General features: G+C 36.1%; 1 long non-coding RNA gene and 1 pseudogene across 1 annotated transcript in view; one reads left to right on the top strand and one right to left on the bottom strand.

The window, feature by feature from the left end:
• Window positions 1-18,454, bottom strand: part of LOC132426700 (uncharacterized) — a 174,113-nt gene that overhangs the window by 98,032 nt on the left and 57,627 nt on the right. The window lies entirely within an intron of this gene.
• LOC132426699 (solute carrier family 25 member 36-like) lies at window positions 9,100-10,520 on the top strand (annotated as a pseudogene).

The following is an 18,454-nucleotide window of genomic DNA, read 5'->3' on the forward strand; positions in this document are numbered from 1 at the left end:
TGCTCACCTCACCACTTTTATTCAACATAGTATTGGAAATCCTAGCCCCAGCAATCAGACAAGAAAAAGAAATAAAAGAAATCCAGATTGGAAAGGAAGAAGTAAAACTATCACTGTTTGCAGATGACATGATACTATACATAGAAAATCCTAGAGACTCCACCAAAAAACTACTAGAGGTCACTAATGAATTCAGTAAAGTTGCAGGATACAAAATTAATATACAGAAATCTGTTGCATTTCTATACACTGAAAACAAGATATCATAAAGAGAAATTAAGGAAACAATCCCATTTAACACCATGTCAAAAAAAAAAACCAAAAAAAAAAAAAACCTGGGAATAAATTTAAGAAGGTAAAAGACCTGTATTTGGAAAACTAGAAGACACTGATGAAAGAGATTAAAGATGACACAACAGATGGAAAGATATACTGTGTTCATGGATTGGAAGAATTAATGTTAAAATGACCATACCACCCAAGGCAATCTACAGATCCAATGTAACCCCTATCAAAATACCCATGACAGTTTTCACAGAACTAGAACAAATAATTTTAAAATTTGTATGGAAACACAATAGACCCTGAATAGTCAAAACAATCTTGAGAAAGAATAAAGGAGGTGGAAGAATCATGCTCCCTGACTATGCTACAAAGCTACACTAATCAAAACAGTATGGTACTGGCACAAAACCAGACACATATATCAATGGAACAGAATAGAGAGCTCAGAAATAAACCCAATCACTCATCATCAATTAATCTAAGACAAAGGAGTGCAAGAATATACAATGGAGAAGACAAAGTCTCTTCAATCAGTGGTGCTGGGAAAACTGGACAGCTACATGTAAAAGAATGAAATTAGAATAATTTCTCACACAATATACAAAAATAAGCTCAAAATGGATTAAGGAACAGAAACCATAAAACTCCTATATGAAAACATAGGCAGCATACTCTTTGACATAAATCACAGCAATATTTTTTTGGATGTATCTCCTAAGGCAAAAGAAACAAAAGCAAAATTAAACAAATGGGATTTTCTGCACAGCAAAGGAAACCATCAACAAAACAAAAAGACAACCTACTGAATGGGAGAAAATATTTTCAAATGATATGACTTATAAGGGGTTAATATCCAATATATATAAACAGCTCATTACAACTCAATATCAACAAGCTGATTAAAAACTAGGTAGAAGACCTGAATAGACATTTTCCAAAGAAGACATACAGATGGCCAATGGGCACAGGAAAAGATGCTCAACATTGCTAGTCATCATAGAAATGCAAATCAAAACCACAATGAGCTATCACCTCAAACCTGTCAGAATGGCTATCATCAAAAAGACCACAAACAGGGACTTCCCTGGTAGCACAGTGGTTAAGAATCCACCTGCCAATGCAGGGGACATGGGTTTGGTCCCTTGTCAGGGAAGATCCCACATGCTGCAGAGCAACAAAGCCCGTGTGTTACAACTACTGAGCCTGTGCTCTAGAGCCCGCGAGCCAGAACTACTGAGCCCACGCACTGCAACTACTGAACCCTGCACACTCGAGGGCCCATATACTGCCACTACTAAGCCTGTGTGCTGCAACTACTGAAGCTCTCATGCCTAGAGCCCATGCTTCGCAACAAGAAGCCACCACAATGAGAAGTCCGCGCACCACAACAAAAAGTAGCTCCCACTCTCCACAACTAGAGGAAGCTTGCATGTAGCAATGAAGACCCAATGCAGCCAAAAATATATATACATATAAATAAATAAAAAGAAACTTAAAAAAAAAAAGACCACAAATGACAAATATTGGTGAGGATGTGGAGAAAACAGAACCCTGGTACACTTTTGGTAGGAAAAAAATTGGTGCAGCCACTTTGGAAAACAGTATGGAGGGTCCTCAGAAAATTAAAACTAGAACTACCATATAATCAAGCAATTCCACTCCTGGGCAAATATTGGAAGAAAACAAAAGCACTAATTTGAAAAGATACATGCACCCCAGTGTTCATAGCAGCATTATTTACCATAGCCAAGACATGGAAGAAACCTAAGTGTCCATCGACAGATGAATGGATAAAGAAGATGTGGTATACATATACAATGGAATATTACTCAGCCATAAAAAGAATGAAATAATGCCACTTGCAGCAACATGGATGGACCTGGAGGATATTATGCTTAGTGAAATAAGTGAGACAGAGAAAGACAAATACTAAATATTATCACATATGTAGAACCTAAAAAAAATAAAACAAACTAGTGAATATAACAAAAAATTATATAAATATATATACATATATATACACATACACACACAATGGAATATTATTCAACCACAGAAAAAAAGGAAATTCTGCCACTTGCAACAATGTGGATGAAACTGAAGGGCATTCTGCTAAGTAATGTAAGCCAGAGAGAAAGACAAATAATGTACGGTATCACTTCTGTGTGGAACCTAAAAGAAAATAAAAGTTAATTTCATAGAAACAGGGAATAGAATGGTGATTGCCAGTGGTTGGGGGGAGAGAGAAATGGGGAGATATAGGTCAAGAAGTACAAACTTTGGTGACTGCAGTTAATAATACAAAATCATATACTTGAAAGTTGCTTGAGTAGATCTTCAGTGTTCTCACAACACACACAAAAAAGTTAACTATGTGAGGTGATGGATGTATTAATTATCTTGATCTTGGTAATTATTCCACAAAGTATTGCACATATGTGTGTGTAAAATCATTACATTGTACTCTTTAAATATATTATATTTTGTCAATTATTCCTCAATAAAGTTAGAAAAAATACTTCTATTATTCAGCTGATATTTATTATATACCTCTTTTGGGCCAGATCCTGACTATGGCTTCAAGAAATGAGGACTAGTGGAAGAAACAAAATCACAAATTAGTGAAAGAACCGATAAACAAAACAGCTAATAAATATAATGTATTATGTTAAAATAAGTAAGTAAAATGAGCTCTGGCTAAGAAAAGGTGAGGGAACTGCCTGAGGAGGAAAAAACCCTGAGCTATAGCAAGTAGTTGCATAGCTCACGTGGGAAGACCTTCTTCCTTAAAAATACCTTCTAGATATTATATGTATCATCTCTAGTACATGATATTTTAAATGTCGTCATACAGATAGACTAGGAATACTGCTGCTGGAAGCTGGCCAACCATTGAGTGGAAGCCAAACAGAACTTTAATCAACACTTTGTGCCAGTCAAGGAAAAGAACCTTGGGACTCCCCTGTGGTTCAGTGGTAAAGAATCTGCCTTCCAACGCAGGGGACGCAGGTTCGATCCCTGGTCGGGGAATTACGTTCCGACATGCCACGGGGCAGCTAAGCCCACGTGCCTCAACTAGAGAGCCTGCGTGCTGCAAAGCACAGAGCCCACGTGCTCTGGAGCCCGCACACCACAACTACAGAGCCCATGTGCCCTGGAGCCTGTGTGCCACAACTAGAGAGAGAAAAAACCCACACACCACAACTAGAGAGAAGCCTAAGCGCCACAACTAGAGAGAAACCCAAGCACCATGACAAAGAGACCGCAAGCTGCAACTAAGACCCAAGGCAACCAAAAAATAAAAATTAATTAATTAATTAATTTTTTTTTTAAAAAAGGAAAAGAATCTTAACAACCCTGGGCTGGATCCAAAACTTGTGATGAGTGTGTGGATTCAAATATGACCCAGTGAAGGACTTTCTGCTTTTCAGAAGCAACCTTTAAACAGAGTTAGGAGGACTTGCTGAACATTTTTCAGTAAATGGTACTACCATTTTTGTAGGCCTTCTAAAACCAGGAAAAACAAACTTAACTTGGAAATAATGTAGGCATATTAATATCCAAAATTTCAATGCACCTCAGGAATTTAACTACAATATTTTGGTGCAAATTGAGGAAAGGCGTGAAGCTATAATCAGCAAGCCTCTCAGTATAGAGCAGTAAATGTAGCCAAAAACGTTCAAAGAAAACAAAGTGAAACTAAATTGAATAAAAAGGAATTTAAAACACTGCCAAAATGCAAAATTAAGCTTTTACCATCAATTTTACTGTCAGGATTTTAGCTGTTCTGTTAATATGCCCTCAGTTGTAGATACATGAACCTCAGGGTATAAATGACCTTCTGAGCAAAGAAAAAGAACCCACTGAACCCAAAGCAATGCATGCCTGGCACCCTCTGCAATTCCTCACAGCATCTGGAAGTACTTGTGTGTGAATAATCCTTCCCTGGGCCATTGACCAAGCAACAAATCGCGAAATGTAGATGTTAAGGGATATTTAATGAGGCTCTATGATGATATATCTTTACTTTAAGTTTCAACACTGTGTGACTTTGGCAAATCACTTAACGTTTTTTTAAGCCTATAAAATGTGTATTAACAAAATAATACTTAATCTTAAGAGTTGTGAAAATTAAATGAAATAATGCATGTTAAAAACATCTTAACATATAGTACAATATTATTTGTGATAGTACAAAATAATCACTGTTATTGCTGTTATGGTTATTTACATATTATGCTCACAAAACAATTTCTAGTCTTCTTATATGTCACAGCAACTTCGTGTTGAAATATCTAGGGAAATACAATCATTCAGACCTTGCTTTGCCCAAATCCGAACCTCAAAAAATATAATTCTCTCCTCACATGCAGTTAGTTTCCAATAGTATATGATATTCGAAGCCTACCTAATATTTCTTATTCCTGTTCTTAAGAGTATTAACCTCATTAACGTTCACAAAATGCAAGTGAAAACATAGATTTACAGCCTGTAGAAATATATTTTTTATATAGTGTAAATGTATTACATGTATATATTAAAATGTGTTCTTCAGGAATAATTTTTTACTCTGATGAATTAAGGAGAAAAAAAAAAAAACAGAAGGAAAAAAGATGTGTCAAAACCACAGATACCAGACCATCTCTGAGGGGCAATTTAACTATCTGCTCAGACCCATATTGACACTGCCTTCCCTCCAGGACAGTAGGACAGCTTGTTCTGGAAGGATGAGGACATTTGGCTACAGATTCTGTCTCGGGTGATGGCTATAGTGGTAGCGGGTAGACTATGTTGATAGCAGGGCAAGTAATAGAGAAAGCTGTTTTACTCATAAAGATGAGGACACCCTGTCTGGTTCTTCCCTGCAGCTTTCTATATAATGTGGAATGTGGCAGAATGTCTGTGATTCCAGACCACTAAAATGAGTGAGGGAATGAGGGATCCTGCAGATAGCCTCAAACTGTTGAATCAAAGTTTACAGAAGGCCTTATAAGAACCTGATGTCAAAGAAGGCGTAAGCATCTCAGTTACAATAAGAAGAGGTAATATTCCAAAGCAAACCAAATAATGAAATTTGTCTCAGTAGTGTTTTTGAGGAACGATCAAAACACAATATGTGTTTGGGAAATAATTAAAATTCCTGAACCAAGGTTCTATGTACTTCATTCTTCACTGTGTTTTTCCATCTAGATTCTCAACCCAGAGAGATGGGGAAGATCAAAAAGACAGAGAAAGTGCAACTGTTTAATTGCAGGATCCTGTGCTCACTGGAAGTTTGAAAGCCTGAGTCATTATTGGAAGTATAATCTGCATGTTCTTTACAGCAGCAGTTCCACCTTGGCCAGCTTTCTTTCTAAGTCTGCCTTGGCAAATGAATTTAACCCAAAGAAATGCATTTGCTTACTATTCTCTTGGAGAAATGCATTGTTGGTGTGCTTTGGCATTCTGGAATGGTAACTCTCATTATTTTCTCTGTTGTTATCCACCAACTTTGACATCTTCCTGTCAGTAGCATTATACAAGTAATTCATCAAAGCTTCAGTTCCAACATAAACTCCTCAAACACACCTCGCTTGTGAAGTATCCTCGCTGGCTTTCTTCTGTTATATCCCTTCGAGTTAACTTCCAGCTAACAGACCAAGATTTTTTTTTCTTTTCTGAAACCATTAATCTTCACTGAAAAGCTGTTCAAGTGTCTTCCAACAGTTTCAGCGGCAGAGCCTCCTGCTGGCACTAGGAACTCTCATAAATATTATTGGGATTGTGCATGTACATCAGGGAGAGATTTTTCACCCCAGAGAACATGAAAGGAGCACCAACAGTCTCATTCTTATTGAGTTTGAGTTGTGCAACTGAGCACAGGAGAGAATGTGGACAGGAAATTAGCAATTGAAAGGGCAAACGGGTGTTCCACATAGACTCTTCTTCTACGGAACAGTGACAACATCACACTTTGTGTATCATCCTTCCTTACCATTACATCTTATCTCCTCCAGTAAATGATAAACTCCCTGCAAGAAGCATCTTTGTATTATTCATGAAGTATTTGGCAGATGGGCATTCAGAAGATGTTTGTTGAATAAACGATTGGATGAGTGGATAAACGGGTGGGTAGAAGGGTGAAAAGCTTGTGAAATAAAGCTTATATTATTCACATGTCAAAAAAAGGAAGAACATACTCCCCAATATCAAGATGAGCAAAATATTCCAAGTCTTTTTGGAAAGAACTATCACATTATTTGTGTGTATGTTTATGCTTCAAAGCCACCCACATGATTTTTGCAGCTGACTGTTTCAAAAACTAAAAGCACCACTGCATTTTGAAAAAATCTTGATGTTAGTTGTCTGGCCATGTGTTGTAGCCTTAGGAGCATTTTCTAAAGACATATTGCCTGTAGAAATTAGTGAGGGAAGATTATGACAGAAAAAAAGAAACATTCTTAACAAATTAGGTCAAAAAGAACCTATAATATACTCCTTTAAAAATTATACTTGAATTAATGTTCAGAACATTTGTTTAAGTGCTAGAGGAGGGATAAAGCTCTTGTGATGAAGAGATTATGAGTTTAGAGCTATGGAATTAGGTTTACCACATTTAAGTGTTCTAGTGAGAATAAAATTCTAACAAAGAGAGTGCCGGAATGTTTCCTATGTTTTATTATTTCAATTTTACTCCCAACAAGCTGCCCAACTTGCTGGTCTGTGATGTTTCTCTACAAACTTACGTAGTGATAAGCAACTCTGAGTGCAGCTTAAAACCCTATGCAAAATCTAGCTTCTGCCCCAGATACTGGAACTATGTGGCAGAGAATTTAAAATAATTTTGATTAATAGGTTAAAAGTTCTAATTTAAAAGGCAGAAGACATCTAAGATCAGAGGGGTAATTTCTTCAGAGAGAAGCTAGAAATAAATAAGACAGTAACAGAGATAAAGAATGCCTTCAACTGCTCATCAATAGACTTGACACTTGAAAGAACAAATAGACTTGAAGAAAAGTCAATAGCAATTACTCAAACTGAAATCCAACAGGAAAAAAGGAATGAAAAAAAATCTTAATAGAACATCCAAGAGCTGTTGAACAAAATGCCAGAGGACAAGAAAGAAAAAAGGGCCAGAAGAACATACCTGAAGAAATAAAGGATGAGAGTTTTCCAAATTAATGATAGTTATGAAGCAGTAAATCCAAGAAGTCCAGAGAACAGCAAGCATGACACATTTAAAAAATACATAGACCTATCATATTCAAAGTGTTAAGAACAAAGACAATGAGAAATTCTTCAAAAGAAGCGTAATATACAGAGGAATGAAGACAAGAATTGCAACAAACTTCTATCAGAAACATCCAAGCTAGAAGACAACACCGTTTAAATGTTGAAAGAAAAACTGTCAACCCAGAATTATTTTTTTAATATTGAATTCATTTATTGATTCAGCAAATATTCTTCATGGTAATAAGCCTCCCTCTTTTGATATGGATTCACTTTATTTTTTTTAATTGAATAAGAGTCTTTAAATTCTATAGTGCTTTACAATTTTCAAAAGTTTCACACACATGATTTCATATAATCCCATAATAACCATTTTTTATCTCCTTCCCCTATATTGCCCCTCCCCCTTCCCACTCCTCACTGGTAACCACTAGTTTGTTCTCTCTGTCTTTTGAGTTTGCTTCTTTTTGTTATATTCACTAGTTTGTTGTATTTTTTAGATTCCACATATAAGTGATATACAGTATATGTCTGTCTGACTTATTTCACTTAGCATAATGCCCTCCAAGTCCATCCATGTTACTGCAAATGGCAAAACTTCATTCTTTTTTATGGCTGAGTAGTACTCCATTGAGAATATACATTCCACATTTTCTTTATCCATTCATATATTGATGAACACTTAGGTTGTTTCCATACATTGACAATTGTAAATAGCTCTGCTATGAACATTGGAGTGAACATATCATTTCAAATTAGTGTTTTTGTTTTTTCAGATATATACCCAGGAGTGCAACTGCTCTCAACCCAGAATTCTTTATCCAGCAAAAATATCTTTTAAAAATGAAGGACAAACAGGGACTTCCCTGGTAGCACAGTGGTTAAGAATCCACCTGCCAATGCAGGGGACACAGGTTTGAGCCCTGGTCCTGGAAGATCCCACACACCGCGGAGTAACTAAGCCTGTGTGCCACAACTACTGAGCCTGCACTCTGGAGCCCGCAAGCCACAACTACTGAGGCCCACATGCTCTAGGGCTCATGTGCCACAACTACTGAGCCCGTGTGCTGCAACTACTGAAGCCCACATGCCTTAAGCCCATGCTCTACAACAAGAGAAGCAATGAGAAGCCAGCGCACCGCAGCAAAGAGTAGCCCCCGCTCACCACAACTAGAGAAAGCCCACGTGCCGCAACAAAGACCCAATGCAGCCAAAAATTAAATTAAATTTTTTAAAAAATGAAGGAAAACTAAATACCTTCAGACAAAAACTAAGGAAATTTATTACCAATATACCTACTCTACAAAAAATGTTAAATTTCTTCAGGCAGAAATAATATATCAGACTGAAAATTGGATGTACCAGAAAGAAACAAGAATAAATTAAATGGAATAAATGAAGATAAAATTAACATTTTCTTATTTTCAATTATTCTAAAACAAAAGTAATAGTAATGCATTCTCTATTTATAGCATATGAAGAAGTATGACAGTAGCACAAAGGATGGGAAGGAGAAATTAAGAATATACAGTTGGGGGGCGGAAGCTGCGACCGTCGCGGCGGCCACGTCCCGCCTCAGCGCCCAGAGGACATGCGGGAGAGAGAATGAGCCAGAGGGACACGCTGGTGCATCTGTTTGCCGGAGGATGTGGCAGTACGGTGGGAGCTATTCTGACATGTCCACTGGAAGTTGTAAAAACACGGCTGCAGTCATCTTCTGTGACACTTTATATCTCTGAAGTTCAGCTGAACATCATGGCTGGAGACAGTGTCAATCGAGTAGTGTCTCCTGGACCTCTCCATTGTCTAAAGGTGATCTTGGAAAAAGAAGGGCCTCGTCCCCTGTTTAGAGGATTAGGCCCCAATTTAGTGGGGGCAGCCCCTTCCAGAGCAATATAATTTGCTGCTTATTCAAACTGCAAGGAAAAGTTGAATGGTTTATTTGATCCTGATTCTACCCAGGTACACATGATTTCAGCCGCAATGGCAGTAATTGTTGACTGACTCATTGAAGTTTTAAAGCTGGAAGGTAAAGCCTTAAAGATCAAGGTGGTGAAATACTCTTTACCAATGAAGAGAGATCTTGGGCAAGTTAGAGCACAAGAAACTGAATACAAAATAATCCAAAATATTTCATAAAAATGGATGTGCAACATTACTGATCATAGTGCAAAAGGTGAAAGGTTTTACTGCAATCACAGCAACCAACCCCATTTAGCTTATAAAGACTCAGTTACAGCTTGATGCAAGGAACCGTGGGGAAAAGAGAATGGGCGCTTTTGAGTGTGTCCATAAAGTGTATCAGACAGATGGACTTAGAGGATTTTATAGGGGCATGTCTGCTTCATATGCTGGCATATCAGAGACTGTTATCCATTTTGTTATTTATGAAAGTATTAAGCAAAAACTACTGGAATATAAGATTGCTTCTACAATGAAAAATGAAGAAGAGTCTGTAAAAGAAGCATCAGATTTTGTGGGAATGATGCTAGCTGCTGCCACCTCAAAAACGTGTGCCACAACTATAGCATATCCACATGAAGTTGTAAGAACAAGACTGCGTGAGGAGGGAACAAAATATAGACCCTTTTTTCAGACACTGTCTTTGCTTGTTCAAGAAGAAGGCTATGGGTCTCTTTACCGTGGTCTGACAACTCATCTGGTGAGACAGATTCCAAACACAGCCATTATGATGGACACCTATGAATTAGTGGTCTACCTGCTCAATGGATAGCACCACCAGGCTACTGTACTATAAAGAGGGAAGACCAAAAGATACAGTGGACCATGGAGTACCGAAGCCAGCTTGGTGGACAGAAGGAAAATAGTGTGGGAACATGGAACTATACCTAAGTGGAAGTTTGGTTGTAGGAATTAAAGTAATCATAACCACATTACTTAGTCTTTTTAGTAATGTGAAAAAAAACCTTGGCTGCCTCCAAGAAAAAGCCTTTAGAAGCGCTCGTTCTTCAAAATTGCCATTTTCTCTACCATGTCCACAGGACACAGTTGGCATTTTGTTGATTTATGGCAATCAGAGTATAGTGTTTATTCCATGAGCACTTTTCCAGTCTTCTAGACAGAGCCATCTGTAACTGTATAACTATCCAAAGATAGTACTGACAGTCATAAATTTTCTAACTCTGGCATAATTCCTATAAAATTGAAAAATAACAATGATAATAGTATTTTCACATTTCCTTGAGAGGATCTGGCACTATAAAGTTAATCATTTGGCATTAGTAGTCACTGTTTTTGACGATAAATGAAGTAGTGTCTAAACATGTGTTTATTTTTAGCTTTAAAATATTTTGGTTTCCACTGCTCACAGGTGCTTTATGTTTAGCATAATGTGAACACTTAAATTGTTTGTTAATGTATCAACTCAAATGGTAATAGTTTGGGACACGACCAGTAAAATGTTGATTCTTGGCCATTTCAGTGACTTGAGCATGTCCTCTTATCTTTTCTAACCTAGTGATACATGAATGAATGCAGTGTCTTTTCAGTGACTTATTAATTATGAACTTGAATTATCCCCTGTGATACCTAAGTATCATTTTCTTAAAGTGGAAAAAATTTACTGCTTCTGAATCTTTCTCTATTTGGTTTCACATTAAGAATTTGAACCTTAGAATTATTTCCAGAAGCTCTGCATACATTGCATTTATTTAGTAGAGAAAATGGTAATTTTCAGCTTTGTCCTTACAAGGTGTTTTCTTTTTTTAAGGTGATGTTATAAATATCTGGGGCAGCATAAACATTATAGAAGAAGGGCCCTCTGCAATCTGATTGGGCAGGTAGTGATCCTAATTAACTTACAGTTTTATAAATGAACAAACTGCTTTGGATAAGGAATTTATTCCATCCGAATTTCTTGAATGGTAAATCATAGAAAGATTCAAGTTAATTCAGATTAAGCGTGTTAACAGGATATAGCTTTTACATTTTGCTGTTGAGTTCAACTGCACCTTTTAATACTTTAAATGTATTGCCCTTATGAAGATATTTGCTGTAATTCAATTAAAAGACTTTCATTTATGGATGTTGCTATACTGGTGTATGAAACTTATACAATTAAACTCCAGTGTGGTAGTCATTTCAGTATACATGAAAAAAAAAAAAGAATATACAGTTGAGGGGCTTCCCTGGTGGCGCAGTGGTTGATAGTCCACCTGCCGATGCAGGGGACATGGGTTCGTGTCCCGGTCTGGGAATATCCCACATGCCACGGACCAGCTGGGGCCCGTGAGCCATGGCCGCTAAGCCTGCACGTGTGGAGCTCACACGGGGAGAAGCCACAACAGTGAGAGGCCCGCGCACCGCAAAACAAACAAAAAAATAAAATAAAAAAAGAATATACAGTTGAAGGTCTGTACAGTACATATGAAGTAGTATAATATCATTTGAAAATTTATTACTTAAATATGCATATGATAAGCCCTAGATTAACAACTAAAACAAATTTTTAAAGAGGTATAAATAAGTTAATAGCGGAGATAAAATAGACACTGAAAATGCTCTAGGCAGAAAAGGGGGAGGGGAGCAAAGAACAGAGAGAAGAAATGGAAAATAGCTAGAAAAAAAAGTAAGTTTTAATCCAATCATACAAATAATCACATTAAATGTGAATTTAATTTTCAAATTGGATTTTGAAAAGCAAGATTCAAATATGTGCTACCAACAACAAATCTACTTCAAGTTCAAAGACATATATAGATAAAAAGGAAAAGGATGAAGAAAGATATACCATGCAAACATTATACAGATGAAAGCTGGAGTAAGTATATTAATATTAGATGAAGTTAGCTTCAGAAAGAAAAGTAATACTGGGGATAAAAAGGGACACTACATAATGATAAGAAAGTCAATCCTCCATTAAAGTATGCATCTAACAACAGAGCTTCAAATATATGAGCCAAAAACTGATGGAACTGAAAGAAATTAACAAATCCACAATTACAGTTGAAAACTTTAATACTCCCCTCAGTAACTGATAAAACAAGTAAACATAAAATCATTAAGTATTATAGAACTAAACAACACTATCAACTAACTAAACCTGAATAATGTATAGAACACCCCACCTAACAGCAAAATTTATTTTCAAGTGTACATGGAACAATCACCAAGATAGATTATACTCTGAGCCATGAAATGAACTTCAACACATTTAGAATAAAAATCATATTATAACATAAATTTGATATAGATAAACTTTAATATAAAGCCTTATTATTACCAAATGACAGTGGAAATTTAGGCTCCCTACTCAGTCTTTGCTGACTGGGGTAGCAGAGCACCTGTGTTTTTCCATGATGTTTGGTTGGAATAGGAGGTTATTGTCAAAGTTTTCTGTCTTGCTAAATTGCTTTTTTCCCACCTAGAGAGAACAGGCTTTTCTGTGGGCTTTTAATCTGTGGTCATTGATCTTTCCTGGGTGCAGGCTTCTCCAACACCCAAACTGGAATGTATGAGAGGCAAAAAGGAATCTCATGGAACTCACCACTGTCTCGTTCCTTGAATCCAAGATCCCTAAATAGTGTGCCTTTTCCACTCCACCTTTCAGAGTCTTTTTCTTATTTTTTAAGATAATATTATAAAATATTATGTTATACCACATTATATTATATCATATCATATTATGTTATGTTATATGAATGGAGATTAAAGAGACAAAAATGGAGGTAAATTTTCTATACTTCACTTGAACTACAAAAATGTTGACACCAGTAGACTGTGATAATTTATGTCTGCATAACTGCAATCACTAAAAGAATCTATACAAAAAGATGCACTCAAAAACACTATACCTGAATCAAAATGGAATCAAAGTCAAAAATTCTAAAATTTGTTCAAGTAACTCACAAAAAAGCAGGGAAAAGAAAATAGAGAAATGAAAACCAGAAAATAAATTATTAAATGACAATTTTAAGCACAAACATATCAAAAATTACATTAAATGTAAATAGTCTAAATATATAATTAAAAGACAAAGATTGACAGAATAGATAGAAACAAAAATGACTAAACTCCTGTGCTGTCTTAAAAAAACTCACTTTAATTATAACTCATTGAACATAAAATGATGGAAAAAGATATATCAAGCATTAATCAAAAGAAAGCAATAGTGCTTATATTAATATCAGAACAAAGTAGGCTTTAAACAAAGAAAATTACCAGGGACAAAGAGGAACATTACATAATGGTAAAAGGGTCAATCCAGCAAAGAGATACAGCAATTCTAAACATGTATGCACCAAAAAACAGAGCTGCAAAATAAGTGAAACAAGAACTGATAGAACTAAAAGGAGAAACAGACAAATCCACAATTACAAGTGGAGACTTTTAGCACTCTTCCCTCAACAATTGATAGAACTACTAAACACAATCAATAAGGACACTGAGGGATGTAACAGCCTTATCAACTAACAGGATCTAATTGACATTTATAAAACACTCCACACATCTACAGCAGAATACATATTTTTTCAAGTAAACAAAGATACAGGACTTCACTGGTGGTCCAGTGGTTAAGACTCCTCACTCCCAATGCAGGGGACCCAGTTTCAATCTCTGGTCAGGGAACTAGATACCACATGCCATAACAAAGAGCCCACATGCCTCAACAAAGGTACTGTGTGCCGCAACTAAGACCCAGTGCACCCAAATAAATATTTAAAAATAATAAAATAAAATAAAGTGTTAAGAAAAAACAAAGATACAGACATGCACTGAAGCATTTACTACATCCACTACACTTCCTTTAATTGATATTCTTTCAAACAGAAAAATTAATAAATACTTGTTAATTATAACCAGTAAAATAATACGATACAGTGATAAAGATAAATTTAATCATGTCAGACCCACTCCTCTACAATTCCTACCCACATAGTTATTGTGGGTATGAGAGATTTGCAAGCCACAGATTTACTGGCTGCCTCTGATATTTACAAATTCTCTATCCCCGTTATTCATCTGTATAATGGGGATAAGAATTACCGCTACGTTACAGACAGTGTTTTTATCTCTCTCAGGGCCTGCACAGTCTGTCAATCTGCTTCTCTCTAAGTTTGTTCTTTTCTTCTCTCTGCAGATAGAAAAAATGAAATGGGGAGAAACTTTTCCACACATGTGGCAAAGTTTTAATGTTCTTACTACATAAATTTCAATTAAAAGTGAATAGCGCAAAGAAAAACTTGACAAAGAACATTAACATGCAATTCAAAATAAAAGGACATTTGACGGGCCAAAAAAGAAGTGAAAACCTCGATTTTATTCAAATAACTAAAATAAAAACACAAATGGACAAAAAATATTCACCTAGTGGCCAAAGAAATGAAAATTAAAACTATGATACATCATTTTTACTTATAAATTGGCAAAAATAAAATGAAGCCAGTATTACTAAGAATGCAGCATAATTTACCTTTGCTTATACTGCTGATAGTGCAAATTGATACAAACTTACTACAAGGAACTTGGCAACATCTATTTCATAATTTTTAAGTAGTAATTTCCCTTCTTAATACTTATGTATTATTTGCACTTGTTTAATGAGTTATTATGCTGCAGAAAACATCAGAGATTCACATAAAGACTTATATAGAAGATATTTCTCATGTTTTAGCTACAGTCTAGTGAAAAACTAGAAACCTAAATTTACAACAAGGAGAGTGATGTTGAAATGAATTGTGATACGTGCATGTGAGATAACACCAGCCGTTAAAATCATGTTTCCTAAAATTATTTAATGATGAGAAAATGAATACAATATAATGTTAAGAAAAAAGCAGGATACACATCATATATACAGTATACATGTTAAAAAATTCATACATAAGAAAAGGCTGAAAAAAATCAAAATTGTAAAGAGTGAGTTATTTCTGGGAGGTGAAATTATATGTGATTTGTCTTTTCTTCTTTATGTTTTTATCTCTTATAATTTTCTTGCTTTAAAAATACTAATCTGTTCATCTCAGTATTTTCCACTAGACTAGGCTCCTTGTAGAAGGTCTACATTGTCTTCACAGGGGTGCTCTGCCTAGAAACCAGCACAGTACTGATACAAAATAGGAATTTCCAAATGTCAAATCAACAAAGCAATGCTTTTGTAAGCAAAAAAATTGCAGTTGATTTTACTCTTAAATTAGCTGTAATTTATTCAAGAAATAATTATTTTTATGTAAGTGGCATTGAACTTAATGGAGCATTTCTCAGTTATTTCTGGAATTTCATGTAAGCCAAAAATCATAAAGAAGACACTATTAACATTACCTTATAATAAATTAAAGGAGGTTATGTCTTTAAAATATTCTTGTTTTATATATTATCTCTCATTCCAAAAGAGACTTTAGGTGGCCTAAATAAGAACATATAATAATAGTAGTTTATATTTACCAGGTGCTTACTAAATGTCAAGTTTTCTTCTAAGTGCTTTAACTCTAGTAAGTTATTTAATCTTCATAACAAACCTACTATTATCCAAATTTCATAAATGAAGAAACTGGGGTTCCATGTTTAGGAAAATATACAAGATTGCACCCCTGAGAATTAGGTGAGTTAGGATTAAACTCAGACCCTCTGGCTCCAAAGCCTACACCTTTGGGGCTACAGAACTCCTTCTGTAAAGTAGAGATTTGAAACAGAATCAGCTATATGCTGATTTTCAAGTCCTGGTGTGTTCTTCATGTTTAATATCCAGCCATTAAATAGCATGGCTGAAGCATGAAGCACACTGCCCAGATGCTGTGGTGGACAGTGCTTTCTTTCAGTCCTTGACCTCAGTCCTTTCTTTCAGTCCTTGACCTCTCTCCTTGTGGTAGCCTTTCCTTCCCAAAACAACACGTATATCTTCACGTCTGTCTGCCCTCTACTTCATCAGCACTTACAAACATGAAAGAACCTTTTCAACTTGTTCATTCTCAAGTATACAGTGACTGATGGGACATTGTTACCCCTTCCAAGGAATTTGGATTTTTAACAAGAAACAGATTCTTAAAAAGAAGACCAAATCTCTAATGGTGAGGGTTCCAAGGATTGGCAAGGCTGTGAATGAAATAGTTGGATATAGAGAGTTGCTGGTGCCACTAAATTTATATCCACAAAAGAGGCAATCTGGGCCTCTGAAAACAGTATGAGCTTTGGAGTCTACCATTTTCTAGCTGTGTGAACATAGGAAATGTAGTTAATTGGGCCTCTTTTTTAATTTTTAAAGGAGAACATGGTACCTACTCTCCAGGGATGTAAAAAGATTTAGTGACAATGTTTATAAATTAGCACCCACAGTCTCCGGTGTGGGGCTAATGCTCTATAAATTATTGGTATTGTGTTTAGCATTCATTTTGGTATAAGTATAAACATTAGGGACATTAACATTAACATTAATTGACATAAACAAAAAAGTACTGAATCTAGCATCAGAAAACCTGGCTTTTGAGCATTAGCTCAACCTTGACTCTGTTGAGAGAGGCAATCCCATGGGCTGTGAATACCCTTGCACATTCTTTCTGGGTGTGCCAAGAATGTAAGGCCCTGGGGACTCTTTATCTGGGCTATTTCTCCAAATTGTTTTTGCAGCAAGCAACTTTGAAGGATAAGGTAATGTCTCCACCCAAACAAAGAGCAGCTTTGCTTAGCACTCACTATAAAAACAGTAAATTCCTTTCCTATGACACAACCCCCTGCATGTGCATCCATCTAGGTCCGTCTATGTCATCCCGTGGGGTCTGGAGGACATGGAGAAATGGAGCTGACATCATGCTCATGCTGTTTGCTGTGCTGCCTTTGTCTCTGACCTAGGAGTTTTATGTCTGCTACCAGCATCCAGAGAACATAACAGGCTAGCTCATCAGCTTACATGTAGGGTAAAACCTCAGAGCCTTCACAGGTCATGATAGACCCCTAATTTACCATAGATGAACAGTAACACCTGCCCTCTCTCCCTCCTAGAACTATTGGAATAGATAAATAAAATACATGTTCATGCAGATTGTCAATTTTTAAATAAGATGAGAGACTTAACACAAATAACTGCAGACCGTAAGGTGAGCCTTGTGTCATAACATTGAGAGACTCTCAAATAAAGTAACATTTTACTGTTAGCTACAGGTCAGCTAGTATCTATATTTTTTAGACTTTACCTTAAAAGCACTCTATGTGGTTTTGGCATCAAGCGATACCAGATTCAGAGAATAACGGCATGTGAGTGATACAATCCTATACGTGCATGCCAATGAACCTTCTGGTAACTCAAACTGAAACAAAGACAAAAGTTTCCAAAACATCGACTTTCCTCTGCTGAGAATTACATCATCCTTTTTTACTGTAGTCTTGATGTAGTAGCTTACATATTCATTTTTCACTTACTTAAATGAACTTTATCCTGTGGGGAGCCCACACTGCTTTCCAAAAGTATTTGGTCTTTTTCTTCTGGACTAAAGATGGTGAAGATTCACATGGAAAGCTAGATTTACCCTGCTCCCTCTACCTTACATGCATCAAGACCAAAGAAAAAAACATCTGCTCTGAGAGTTACTGCCAACTACAAAGAACTAATAGAAAACCAGGGCCTTTGAGTGGTGAGAATGCTAGTTACAGTTTGAATCTACAAGTGGTTACTGAATATGCAATGCCTATTCATACGCTGAAATCTTCAAATGGCCAGATGGGCCCTGCTCACATTCAGAGAACCACTGAGAGTCATCCAAAATCACCATAACTAGTACCCTTGACATTTACCAAACCACAAACCAAACCTTGCCCACATGAAAAGTGATTAAGTGAAGAGTCACTAACACAGCTTTAATATTTCATTAGAAGCCTCTAATTAAAGGGCAGCCTTTTGTTTCAACACTAAACCAAAGTGATAAGAAATCCATATGCATGTGAGCATGATGAATGTTTTATTAATAACAAATGGACCCACATTGAGATCCAAATGTCTGGTGAAATAATT

Source organism: Delphinus delphis, chromosome 6 (genome assembly GCF_949987515.2).
Source record: "Delphinus delphis chromosome 6, mDelDel1.2, whole genome shotgun sequence".
NCBI classification, from domain to species: Eukaryota; Metazoa; Chordata; class Mammalia; order Artiodactyla; family Delphinidae; genus Delphinus; species Delphinus delphis.